Here is a 14963-nt window from a genome sequence, read left to right on the forward strand (position 1 = left end):
CAAGATGTGGAAGGCAGCGCTGCAACTTGGCTTCTTCTTGTTTATTTATATAAATTTTTTTGACTCTTTCTTTATAAATCTTTTTATAAAAAAAATTAATATAACTTCCTTTTCTTTAATTATATTATTTTGTATGTAACTCTTTTTTAAGTTTTTTGTTTTTTAATTTTTCATATATATATATAACTCTATTTTTAATGGTCAAGGACCTGGTGGCAGAATGGAGAACCTCCAAATAAACTTTTTGTGGCTAAAAGCCTCAATTGCGACAACAACTAGATAAATATTTCAAGCCCAAAGGTCAGATCATACTACCTTTGTATAGCGATTAAGAGGCCAGAGGATTGAAAAACTCTGATATGAATGTAACGAACAAAGTTCGTATTTCGCAATAATCTTTAGAACACTTAGCACACGAAGACACCCATTGACGATAAGAAACACACACACACACACACATATACTAAATAATGCATAAAAGAATTGATATGAGATGCAAGATGATTGATGTTACAAATGAGGGCCCGCATTCCTAGGTAGTTGCCTCTTCATGAGAAACCATGTCCTTGTAGACATGCCTCTCTAATATTAAGTATTATTTTAATTAATTATTGTTATGTTCATTATTATTATTATTTATATTTATATTAAGTTTATATAAATTACATTCATAACACCATCCATCGCACCGTCTCTAAGAGACAAATCTAAGGTTCAAGCAGTGGAATATCACATCGAGCATCAACAAAAAGCTCTCCAACTCTTAAAGGATATCCTAACTCTAGCGCATAATCGAATGAAACAACAAGCATATCAAGATCGTAGTGAAAGAAGTTTTGACATGGGCGATTGGGTATTTTTACGACTACAACAATACACACAAATGTCCCTCGAGCAAGCTAAGAAGGATAATATATTATCACCCACGTACTATGGCCCTTATAACATGTTGCAAAATATTGGTACTATGGCATACAAATTGGAGTTGCCTACATCTTCGTGAGTACACCCAATTATCCATGTTCCATGCTTAAAGAAGGTTATAGGTGACAAGCTCCCAGTTCAAACTATATTGCTAGAACTTGACGAGGAAGGAAAAAACATATTGGATATTAAGGCAATCATTAAAACAAGAATCTAGGAGCTACAAAATTGATCAATTTCAGAGTATCTCATTAAATGGAAGAACTTACCTACTGAAAATTCCACATGGGAAGATGAGTATTTTATACAAAAGCAACTAGAACTACTCAAGCACTAAGGACAAAACTTTTTTGAAAAAGAGGGGCATGTTAGGTCCCTATAATACTAATGTAGCCCCTATATTGTTATTGTTGTGCCCCATAGAATCCCACTATTGTTATTCTTGTGCCCTTACATTATTATTTTTATGTAGTCCCTAATTATAGTTTTACCCTTTATATTATTATATATACCAAGGAGGTCTTCTCAATTGAATGATATGTAATGCAAACTTGAAGGTGATGAACAAATTGCAAGTGAAATTTTATGTATTTTGGGTAATGGATCACTTTACAAAACACATAAAATAATGATTTTTAAACTTAGTTAACAGCAATAACAAAGACAATATACCATATCAGAAACACATAATAGCAAAAATGATAAAGGAGTTCACCCCTCTCATGGGCTACATCTCTTTGTCCAACTTCCAATGTTGGGCCTCTTTCATTAAGTGCTCAAATTTGTGTTTACATGGTTTTACAGTTCTCATAATGTAAAAAATATGTCTCTAATGACTTAATAACTATCAAAAACCCCTAATTGGGCACTTTTTTAACCTCATTTAGCCAAAAATTGAGCAAGTTGTGATTCTCCCAAGTTTCCCAAGTTTTTTTTCCAGCTAATTGTCCTCAAATTTGCACCAAACCTGGCTCAGTGCCCAAAACTCAGAACTGACGCAGAAATTTTGCCTACAATCCTACCCGACAGTGTAATTTGTCGGACGTTTAAATGCACACTAACCCCCGATTTCCGAAACTTTAGGTCGTATGGGGGCCACGTACCCAGGGGTTAGGGCTAACCGCCCGTCCCTGTTGATTGGACCCCCATTAAACGTTACTTGGTCGCATTAAACCCCATGAAACCCGGGGATTGTGCCTTATTTCGTGCCTTGAGTATGCAGTCATATAAGGGCCATCTAGCCTAGGGTTAGTCCCCTTTCCGAGTGCCTAGGGGTTGGTCCCCTTTCCCAAGGACTGGTCCCCTTTCCGGGTGCCTAGGGGTTGGTCCCCTTTCCGGGTGCCTATGGGTTGCCCCTCCTTGTAGCCTTCATCATGGTTCCATGATCAAGTCCCAAAACTTGGGGTTGGGGCTAAGCCCTGGCCCAACCCCCAAACTTCATTTGCACTAACGTTAAATACAATATGGGATTTATTAGGGTTAAGTGACATGGTGTGGTGTGGTGATAGGGCTTTGCATTGTTTGGTTGGAGTTCTTGTGTTCTGTTATCACTCAGATTTTCCTTGAAGTTGTTGGGAAGAGGAAAAGGGTCCGAGGTAACCACAAACCAACTTTTAAGTACAGAATCTAGCCAATCTGTACTCAGAGAGGGCTCTCTCTTTATGATTTAGCTTGGTTTTGAAAGATATTAGGCTAGCTATGAGGTTTAGGAGTTTTTTTTGAGTTTGGGTGGTGAGGTTCAACAGCAGAGGGGTAAAACTGAGTAGCTTAGGCCATTGAGCTAATGAAGTCAAAGAAGATGGCTTAACTGGATTTGGTTTCTTAACAAAAGATGGTTTCACAGGGCAAGATGGTCAAACAGGGAACAAATAACAACTTAGAATGAATGGAATGGACTCAAAATGGGTGAAGGGCAGTCAAGAATCCTTCAGCCTATTTAAAAGAGGGAACTTGAATGATTACTAATAAGGAGAAATTAAGTATTCTTTAATAAATAATCAAAGTGAATAAACTAGAAAACAAGAGCAATTAAGATTTCACTGTTTATCCTAGTTCAGAAGAAAACATGGAGAATAATAACGATTGAAAACAGAGTGCAATCAAGCATATTCCGAATTACTCTTTTTCGCTTATCATTTAGATATGAAACATAGATGATATAATAAACAAAGAAAACTTTAAAACATAAGGTATAGAGGACTTATTGAGCCGGTGTTTGATTCAAGAAATCTGTGGAAAGTCCTTTGCATCAATTCTTTATCCAGCAAGCCATACAAAAGTTGGTCTAATCAGCACTTTATTACAAAATAATTAATATTATAGCAATGTCTAAGAATCCACGCAAAATACTTCAAATGGAGAAGTATTTATACTAATTGTAAACTGAAATAACTTGAAAAAATATCAAGATTAGTTTCACAAATATCTCCAACTGTTTACATTAATAGAACTTTAATAAAGGACATTCCAAACTAATGAATCTATTTGGAACTATGTTTATGGATTTATGGTGACAAAGAAGAGAAATTCGAATTTGGTAGCAGCTCTTAGTTGATGATGAGGCATCCCAGTCACTAACTGCATCCTTCCTTTGTGCATTTTTCCCCATAAATTCTGCAAACTTAGGGTCCAATGATACGCTTGTATATCTCAATCCGTAATAGATATGTAAAAAGTGAAAGATTTTTTTTGTATATAGAAATATTTTTGAGACAAACCTCTCTCAGTTTCCCAAAATTTATCTCCAGCTATTCATAATATTCTCTGCAAAAAGATGTCAAAAACAGGACTTTGCACAAACTGAAAAATAGGTTGTGAAGACATGCACTTATATCCCTCTTGGTAATACCTGTGTAAAAAGTGAGATATTTTTTTGTCGATTGGCCTATTAGAAACAAAAACCTTCTCCAATTTCTCAAAATACTTCTTGGATTGGCCAAAATAGTTTTTGCAAAACTATGACTTAAACAGGAAATTTCTGAAGAATGTACCATTTTTGCTCTAATTTCATCTTTTAACCTTAAACTTCTTTTGACTGTTTTTCACTTTTACTTTGGATAAAATTCATTGTATCAAGTGAAATTGTTTTCATCTTTGTTTAACCCTCAATGTCTTCATGTTTACTTTTACAGTTTACTGTTTACTTTTTACTTTTACCGCTCTATTTTTCATCTGTCTTCACTTTGACATGAATTTGTATGCTATGCTTTGTAATTGTCTTCCTTGCTGTTTATCTTCATGCTAGCTAATTTACTTGACTTGGTCTTCAATCTGATACTTTTTAATCCTGATACACTTTGATTGTTCTTTACTGTGTCCTTTTACCTTCACTGTATATTTTAGGTTTTTACTATCTATTTCAACAGTAAATCGTTTAATTTCATGTTTCCTCTGCTTGTCTTTTTACTGTATGTTTTATCTTCTATCTCTGTTTGAATAGATTTGATAACAATCTTGGAGTAAACAGGTCTTATGACTAGTATTAAGACTGTTTATCCAAGGATGTGGTCTTTTGATCACCTATAAAACAAAACAAATTGTTAAGAAAGCATTGGCTTGTAGGGGAGGTCGAAAAGGTTTCATTTGAGCTTGAAAGGTCTGTGGAGTAAGTCTAGAATGCTTTTCAGGAGGTAAACCATGATAAAATTGGTTAACAAAGGCTTCAGGTGGCACAGATGGGTTACAAAGGGTTTTACTGCACAATCAGGTGAAAACGAGCAAAACTGGGGTTTTTGTGTTTAAACGGGTAAATGGTTGGTATTGGCGGGTGAATGAAAATGACAATTGGCAGCAACTAAATGATGAGACATTTTGTCGTTTAGTAGAAGGCGATAAGCGGTTTCTATCGCACCGCTATTGGAGGGGGGGCAGTATTTGGCCTCAATCCAGCGATTCCATAGATTACTCAACGCGTGGCGAAGGCGCTGTGTGAAAACCACTTTGTGATTGTGCGCTAACATGCGGTCACAAAGGGGTGCGCAATATCAATGATAGCCATTGGATGTGGGAGGTGTGATTGGACGGCTGACGAGAGGCGCGATGCAATGGGATTTAACAACGACGGGCCCAACACAATTAAGGTTTAATTAATCATATTAGGGGTGGTATGATAGGTTGGGGAGGTTCTTAATTAACCGTGAGGGTTAATTAATCCCTTATTAATGTAGCGGGGGATTAGGGCTATTAACTAGTTACGGGTTAACTAGTTAATCCCGGTTAAAATGTATTTATGGTTATAATTTAACCAAAGGGACGGGATATATAGAAATTTGGGATTTTTAATAGTTTTAAATAATACGGGACAGGGTGAATTTTTGTGCGAGAGTTATATAATATAAGTTAATAGTTAATATGGTAATGTAATGAAAAAGCGCCAAGTAAAAACATTAGAATTGTGTATTTAACATAGGCTTGGGTATTGTGTAATTTTCCTAAGTAAAATAGGATTTTACTTAGGAAAAGAATTATGAAGGTGAATGAGTGTTGTTATAAATAATTTTAAGTACTTTAGGCTTTATAAACTATTGGGCCGAGGGTCCGGTCCCTCCAGAAGTCAGAGAAATGCTCTGAGCCCCTCTAATTTAGCAAATGCCTTGGTACTTAGGGGAAATTAGTGAGAATTTAGGGGAAAATGAAGGGGGAAGTTAAGTATTTGACCTTGCCTTGCTTGAAATGCTTTCAGTGTAATGTCTGCATTGTACTTGTGATGAAAGTAAAGATTAACACTTTTTAGAGTCATTATCCATCACATGTAATTCTACAACATCATCTACCTACCCTACCTACCTTAACCTAATATTTTTTCTTCTTTATTTGGGTGCACTTAAACTGGCAAACCTTATCAAACTTTTCTTTTCTTTTACATGGAGAAATCTATCTAAATCTAGCCTTATTACATCCAAGGGCTCAGATTAAATTGTTGAGCTCCTTTTATTCACTCTACCTATCTACTTATCTGCCAAGATTAAACTGTTTGGTCAGATTTTATTCTCTATCTCTAAAACATAAAATTCAAATATGAACCAGCCAAGCTTAAGCTATTTGACTATTCATCAATTGTGGCATAAGTTAACAAGTTGCACACAATTGTTTATTGCATAAGAGTAAAAAGTAGTGGAATTTAGACTTGCACACTTTCCTTGGTCTTTCTTTTGGTGGGGTTCATTTTCTTTCACTTTTTTTACCATCCTTATTCTTTTTACCCTTTGATTGTTCTTTTAGGGTATACCCTCTTTCCATTTTTTAAATTTTTTGATCTTTTGAAAATATGGAAAACCTTTGCAACAAGTAAAGGTATGAACATATTACATAGCTCATCAAATAAATCATAATATATGGCACCTATTGGTATAGAAGCATAACACTGGCTCCACTTGGGGATGGCTTTTCCTAGTGGAAAGTCAAGAACAGCAGGTCAGATCGCCTCTGAATAATTTTGGGTGAACTATGGAATCTTCTTCTACTTGTTACTTTATTGTATGTATGACAGTGACACTTCTGAAGCTTAGGGCCTTCTCTTCGGGCTTCAAATCCAACAAGTTACTATCCAATCAACACCAAACCTTTATTCTTCCTACTTGAATCCCACTTGAGCACCTTGTAACTTAGGTAGGAATCTTCAGTCTTGGTCTTTTTATCAAAAATATTTTTAACCTTTTCCTGCACAAATTGAGATCTAACCTGAAACTAAAAGGTGTTGCAACCTTCAAACCAAATTAATAAATCATCAAGATCTTAGGGCCTTTTGATTGGATTTAAATCTTTTAGGATTTATTTCATAATCTACTAAAAATTGAAAATCGGGTTGAATTAAATAATACAAAAATGCCAATCAAGCAACTGCAGAAACAAATGAACTGCTTCACTGATTGTCAGTGAAATCAGAAGCATAATTTGATCATGTACCCACATAATCGAAATTATGATATATAAAGGCCACTGCTGATGTATTTGGTCCTCATAGAGAAAACATGTTAAAGAATTTGAGTTGAGAAGAACCTCCATATAACCTACTATAGGATTAAAAAAAGCATAAAGTGTGATAGTTTCTTCTGGGCCTTCATTGTCTAATTTATCAGTGGTATCCTCAATAATAAACCTTGCAACTAATTCTTCAATCTTTCTCTTGAAAGCATAATCATCCTCAATCTGCAAATCAAAAGGTAGTACAATTTCCTCATGGTTTGGAGAAGGAAGATTTTGTAAGAATTCTTTAGGATCTCGGAAATTATATGACTGAATTTGAGAATGCAAAAGTTTAATTTCATTTTCATATTTTTCAACAACTAAATTAAGAAAACACATTTTAGTTTCATGAGAGTATTTTCTTATTTTGACAATTATAAATACAACTCTTAAAAAATCTTCATCAAGCTGAAATTTTGATAACTCATCCCTGAATTCATTTAAAATTTCATCAAATGAAAGATTTTCCACAAACTCGGTCATCCTGTCTCACTATTAATGCTTTGGAATATGGATTATTTGGTTGTGGAATTTCTCTGAAATTTGAAGCTCTGAATATTTGAACAATGGAGTCTTCACTGTTTGAGGCTTCTTGATTGGAAAATGATCATCAAAAGAGTCAGAAGAATGATGCTCAAATGTGCAAGGATATTTTATATTTACAATTTTAAAAAGAGAATAATTAAAAAATTAATCTAAAATCTTCTCTAAAATACAATATACATTGGAAAACTCTATCAATTTAGAAAGAACATAATGTCTTGGATAACAATCCAAGTTAAAAGCCTGATCTTTTCATATTGTTCTTTCAGGTTCATTCCTCCAGTGGAGTCTTAGTAGTGAAATTGATTTTGGAGTCGCCAGGTGGATGATTTTAACCTTTGTGTGTCTGATCCCTGTCCACCATCATAGATCAGATCTAAACCTGTAAAACAATTCTGAAGAAAAAGTTAGTTCTCCAGGAAACCAAATTTTGAGTATTTTATGATTATTTTGCTTTTTTATGAATTTTCAAAACAACTTCTATGATTTCTTTAAGAGGCTTTAGATATGAGATTTAAACTTTCTTAAAGACTTATTTGACAAGAGGAACTGATCAAGTATTTGAAACCAGATGTTCAATCCATAAACTAGACCGGAGATAGACTGAAGCAGCATTCATTTACTTATGCAATTGCAAAGCAAGAGCAGTTCAAAGGCTACCTGGCTAACTTTAGGCTCCGTCTATAGCTTATAAAGTAAACAATAGCAGCAAACAAATTATTCAGATCCCCAGTGGAGTCGCCAATATGTTATCACTCATATTTTCCCTGAAGTTGTTGGGAAGAGGAAAGGGGTCTAAGGTAACCACAAACCAACTTTTAAGTACAGAATCTAGCCAATCTGTACTCAGAGAGGGCTCTCTCTTTATGATTTAGCTTGGTTTTGAAAGATATTAGGCTAGCTGTGAGGTTTAGGAGTTTTGTTTGAGTTTGGGTGGTGAGATTCAATAGAAGAGGGGTAAAAATGAGTAGCTTAGGCCATTGGGCTAATGGAGTCAAAGAAGATGGCTTAACTAGATTTGGTTTCTTAACAAAAGATGGTTTCACAGGGCAAGATGGTCAAACAAGGAACAAATAACAACTTGGAATGGATGGAATGGACTCAAAATGGGTGAAGGGCAGTCAAGAATCCTTCTACCTATTTAAAAGAGGGAACTTGAATGATTACTAATAAAGAGCAGTTAAGTATTCTTTAATAAATAATCAAAGTGAATAAACTACAAAACAGGAACAATTAAGATTTCACTGTTTATCCTAGTTCAGAAGAAAACATGGAGAATAATAACGATTGAAAACAGAGTGCAATCAAGCATATTCCGAATTACTCTTATTCGCTTCTCATTCAGATATGAAACATAGATGATATAATAAACAAATAAAACTTTAAAACATAAGATATAGAGGACTTATTGATTCTTAGGCCCCTATACTACTAGTGTAACCCCTTATTGTTATTAGTAAAACCCACTTATTATATTGATGTACCCATGTAGTGCCCATATTGTTACTATTGTTCCCCATAGAATCCCACTATTGTTATTATTGTGCCCTTACATTATTATTGTTATGTCGGCTCTGATTATGTTATGACCCCTTAGACTCCTATATATAGAAAGGAGGTCTTTTCATTTGTATCATCCAAGAATTGTTCATTTATGTAATGTAAAGGAGGTTGTCGCCTTGAAGAGGCTGAATTTTAAGGCGTTGATCTATCTTTTCTATCTTTTTCTTGGGCTGGTTTCATAACATTTGGTATCAATTTGGATTCTAGGGTTTCGCTGCTCCAAACAGGTCATCGTGGAATTTTCACTATAACATTTTTCTGCGATGTTTTAGAAGCTAAAAGAAAAACCCATTTGAGAAGAATTCGCACTAAATCTCGGGTCCGAATTTCAGATATTTTCGCGCTATATTTGCGGAGATATGATCTGAGGAACTTGGTCTTATTGCAGACTCCTGAATTACATTCCAAACAGGTGACCTGGGAAAAATCGTCATAACGTTCTCTCTGAGCATCAGATTGAAATTTCGTAAGAATTTATAGAAAGAGGACGGACTGTAGTTTCTTGTATATATTTTTTAGAGCCAAAGGTCGAAACAGTGACACGTGGAACTTCATACAAATTCGCTCTTCTGGAAAGGTCTATAATCAGGTCATCTTGGGAGATTGTGCATAACTCTTTCTTAGAGAATCCAATTTGGATCAGACTGGTGGCATTGGAAAGAGGACACAGAGGGCTAGTACAGACCACAATTTTAGAACTTAAAGATCCGAAAGTACATAGTTACAGTCGTTTCAAGATCGAGCTCCTAAAATCAAGAAAAATCAAGATGAGGAAGTTTGATGGCAAGGATCTGGTAAATTGGATACTTCAGATGGAGCAATATTTTGATCTACATGGTGTACCACTGTTACAAAAGGTATGTATTTCATCTTCATATTTAGAACTGGATCAATTTTTATGGTATGAAGGGCTTTGTTCTCGTAAACAACTTGTTACGTGGTCAATTTTCACGGAGAAAATGATCGCACATTATGAGGATACAAAGAGCAACACCTTCTTTAGAGCAACACCACAAAAATTGGAAAGAGTAAAAGGGCTTTGTGACATAGTGGAAAGCAAAATTATGGAAACCAGGAAGCATACCCCTCACAACTATAAAGATGGAAGTGTTTTTTCTCCTAGCCTTCCACAACCTACAAGGGTTACACCACAACAATTGGAAGAAAAAAGAGCAAAAGGGCTTTGTTACAATTGTGATAGTAAATGCACTAAAGGTCATAAGTGTGCTGAGAATAAATTATTTTACATAGAATATGAAGAGGAGGAAGAAAAGTATCAAGAAACATCAAAAGAAGAAGATATACACCAGGACCCCACCCCAGAGAAAGAAGAAATGAATCAGACAATATCTTGTAAAGAATTGGCAAGAATTACCACTCCTCAAACTCTCAAGATAGAAGGACATATCAAGAAGAAAAAGGTTCAAGAATTGAAAGATCACATCGAGAAAGAAGAAATGAATCCAACCATATCTTGTAATTCATTGGTCGAAATTACCACTCCTCAAACTATCAAGATAGAAGGACATATCAAGAAGAAAAATGTTCAAGAAGTGAAAGATCACATCGAGCATCAAGAAATGAATCCGACCATATCTTGTAAAGGATTGGAAGAAATTACCACTCCTCAAACTCTAGAGATAGAAGAACATATCAAGAAGAAAAGGGTTCAAGCAGTGAAATATCACATCGAGCATCAACAACAAGTTCTCCAACTTTTAAAGGATAATGTGTCTTCGGTGCAAAAGCAAACGAAACAACAGGTAGATCAACATTGTAGTGAAAAATGTTTTGATGTAGGTGATTGGGTATTTTTACTGCTACATCTCAAGCAAGCTATTTATGAGGAGGAAATGTTGGCAATACTACATGCACTTAAAAAATGGCGACCTCACCGAATGGGAAGACTCTTCAAGGATGAGGATGTGGAAGCATTGCTTTGTGCTATTTCTATTATCCAACCAGATTGGATAAACGAAGCAAGGGATGAATGGAAGAAGGAAGAAGAAGTATGGCCACTTATTCAAAAGTTGCAAAAGATCTCAATTCAAACAATATTGCCAGAAATTGAAGAGGAAGGAAAAATCATATTGGAACCTAGAGCAGTCACAGAAACAAGAACCCGACAGCTACAAAATCGATCAATTTCAGAGTATCTCATCAAGTGGAAGAACTTACCCGGTGAAGATTCCACATGGGAGGACAAGAATTTTATACAGAAGCATCAAGAACTACTCAAGCATTGAGGACAACGCTTTTTGAGGAGAGGAGCATGTTAGGCCCATATACTACTAGTGTAACCCCTGATTGTTATTAGTACAACCCACTTACTATATTGATGTACCCATGTAGTGCCCATATTGTTACTATTGTGCCCCATAGAAGCCCACTATTGTTATTATTGTGCCCTTACATTATTATTGTTATGTTGGCTCTGATTATGTTATGACCTCTTAGACTCCTATATATAGAAAGGAGGTCTTTTCATTTGTATCATCCAAGAATTGTTCATTTATGTAATGTAAAGGAGGTTTCCCCCTCGAAGAGAATGAATTTTAAGGCGTTGATCTATCTTTTCTATCTTTTTCTTGAGTTGGTTTCATAACATTGATCCGGTGTTTGATTCAAGAAATCTGTGGAAAGTCCTTTGCATCAATTCTTTATCCAGGAAGCCATAAAAAAATTTGGTCCAATCAGCATTTTATTCCAAAATAATCAATATTACAGAAATGTCTAAGAATCCACACAAAATACTTCAAATGGAGAAGTATTTATACTAATTGTAAACTGAAATATCTTGAAAAAATATCAAGATTAGTTTCACAAATATCTCCAACTGTTTACATTAGTAGAACTTTAATAAAGGACATTCCAAACTAATGAATCTATTTGGCACTATGTTTATGGATTTATGGTGACAAAGAAGAGAAATTAAAATTTGGTAGCAACTCTTAGTTGATGATGAGGCATCCCAATCACTAACTGCATCCTTCCTTTGTGCATTCTGCCCTAGAAATTCTGCAAACTTAGGGTCCAATGATACGCTTTTATATCTCAATCTGTAATATATGTAAAAAGTGAAAGAGGTTTTTGTATATAGAAATTTTTTTGAGATAAAACTCTCTCATTTTCCCAAAATTCATCTCCAGTTGTTCATAATATTCTCTACAAAAAGATGTCAAAAACAGGACTTTGCACAAACTGAAAAATAGGCTGTGAAGACATGCACTTATCTCCCTCTTGGTAATACCTGTGTAAAAAGTGAGATATTTTTTTGTAGATTGGCCTGTTAGGAACAAAAACCTCCTCCAGTTTCTCAAAATACTTCTTGTATTGGCCACAATAGTTTCTGCAAAACTATGACTTAAACAGGAAATTTCTGAAGAATGTACCATTTTTGCTCTAATTTCATCTTTTAACCTTAAACTTCTTTTGACTGTTTTTCACTTTTACTTTGGATAAAATTCATTGTATCTGGTGAAAGTGTTTTCATCTTTGTTTAACCCTCAATGTCTTCATGTTTACTTTTACTGTTTACCGTTTACTTTTTACTTGTGCCGCTCTGTTTTTCATCTGTCTTCACTCTGACATGAATTTGTATGCTATGCTTTGTAACTGTCTTCCTTGCTATTTATCTTCATGCTAGCTGATTTACTTGACTTGGTATTCAATATGATACTTTTTAATCCTGATACACTTTGATTGTTCTTTACTGTGCCCCTTTACCTTCATTGTGTATTTTAGGTTTTTACTATCTATTTCAATAGTAAATCGTTTAATTTCATGTTTCCTCTACTTGTCTTTTTACTGCATGTTTTATCTTCTATCTTTGTTTGAATAGATTTGATAACAATCTTGGAGTAAACAGGTCTTATGACTAGTATTAAGACTGTTTATCCAAGTATGTGATCTTTTGATCACCTGTAAAACAAAACAAACTGGTAAGAAAGCATTGGCTTGCAGGGGAGGTCGAAAAGGTTTAATTTGAGCTTGAAAGGTCTGTGGAGCGAATCCAGAATGCTTTTCAGGAGGTAAACCATGCTCGAATCGGTTAACATAAGCTTCAGGTGGCACAGATGGGTTACATAGGGTTTTACTGCACAATCAAGTGAAAACGAGCAAAACTGGGGTTTTTGTGTTTAAACGGGTAATTGATTGGTATTGGAGGGTGAATGAAAATGACAATTGGCACAACTGAATGATGAGACATTTTGTCGTTTAGTAGAAGGCGGTAAGCGGTTTCTATCGCACCACTATTGGGGGGGGGATGCATATTTGGCCTCGAGCCAGCGATTCCATAGATTACTCAATGCATGGCGGAGGCGTTGTGTGAAAACCACTTTGTGATTGTGCGCTAACGTGTGGTCACAAAGGGGTGCGCGATATCAATGATAGTTGTTGGATGTGGGAGGTGTGATTGGCTGACGGGAGGCGTGATGCGATGGGATTTAACAACGACGGGCCCAACACAATTAATGTTTAATTAATTATATCGGGGGTTGTATGATAGGTTGGGGAGGTTCTTAATTAACCGTGAGGGTTAATTAATCCTTTATTAATGTCGCGAGGGATTAGGGCTATTAACTAGTTACGGGTTAACTTGTTAATCCCGATTAAAATGTATTTATGGTTATAATTTAACCAAAGGGGCGGGATATATAGAAATTTGGGATTTTTAATAGTTTTAAATAATACGGGACAGGGTGAATTTTTGTGTGGGAGTTATATAATATAAGTTAATAGTTAATATGGTAATGTAATGAAAAAGCACCAAGTAAAAACATTAGAATTGTGTATTTAACATAGGCTTGGGTATTGTGTAATTTTCCTAAGTAAAATAGGATTTTACTTAGGAAAAGAATTATGAAGGTGAATGAGTGTTCTTATGAATAATTTTAAGTACTTTAGGCTTTATAAACTATTGGGCCGAGGGTCCGGTCCCTCCAGAAGTCATAGAAATGCTCTGAGCCCCTCTAATTTAGAAAATGCCTTAGTACTTAGGGGAAATTAGTGAGAATTTAGGGAAAAATGAAGGGGGAAGTTAAGTATTTGACCTTGCCTTGCTTGAAATGCTTTCAGTGTAATGTTTGCCTTGTACTTGTGATGAAAGTAAAGATTAACACTTTTTAGAGTCATTATCCATCACATGTAATTCTACAACATCATCTACCTACCCTACCTACTTTAACCTAACATTTTTTCTTCTTTATTTGGGTGCACTTAAACTGGCAAACCCTTATCAAACTTTTCTTTTCTTTTACATGGAGAAATCTATCTAAATCTAGCCTTATTACATCCAAGGGCTCAGATTAAACTGTTGAGCTCCTTTTATTCACTCTACCTATCTACTTATCTACCAAGATTAAACTGTTTGGTCAGATTTTATTCTCTATCTCTAAAACATAAAATTCAAATATGAACTAGCCAAGCTTAAGCTGTTTAACTGTTCATCAATTGTGGCATAAGTTAACAAGTTGCACACAATTGCTTATTGCATAAGAGTAAAAAGTAGTGAAATTTAGACTTGCACACTTTCCTTGGTCTTTATTTTGGTGGGGTTCATTTTCTTTCACTTTTTTGACCATCTTTATTCTTTTTACCCTTTGATTTTTCGTTTAGGGTATACCCTCTTTACATTTTTTTAATTTTTTGATTTTTTGAAAATATGGAAAACCTTTGCAACAAGTAAAGGTATGAACATATTACATAGCTCATCAAGTCAATCATGATATATGACACCTATTGGTATAGGAGCATAACATGTTCAACTCTCCATGAGGCATGTTCAGCCATGAAAATTTTGATGCACTATTGGGAGGACACGTGGTAACTCTCCATTGGCCCACATGTCCTCCATTCATTGGACCATGTACACATCGAATTCGACCAATAAAAACACAACAAAATTTGAATCAATACAAATAATACAAGTGGGAGGATGCCATTGGTCCAAGAAACCCAGTCAACAT

The sequence above is a fragment of the Pinus tabuliformis genome, chromosome 5_1 (assembly GCF_031772625.1).
Source record: "Pinus tabuliformis cultivar Carrire ecotype Pingquan chromosome 5_1, CPIR1, whole genome shotgun sequence".
Classification (NCBI taxonomy): Eukaryota; Viridiplantae; Streptophyta; class Pinopsida; order Pinales; family Pinaceae; genus Pinus; species Pinus tabuliformis.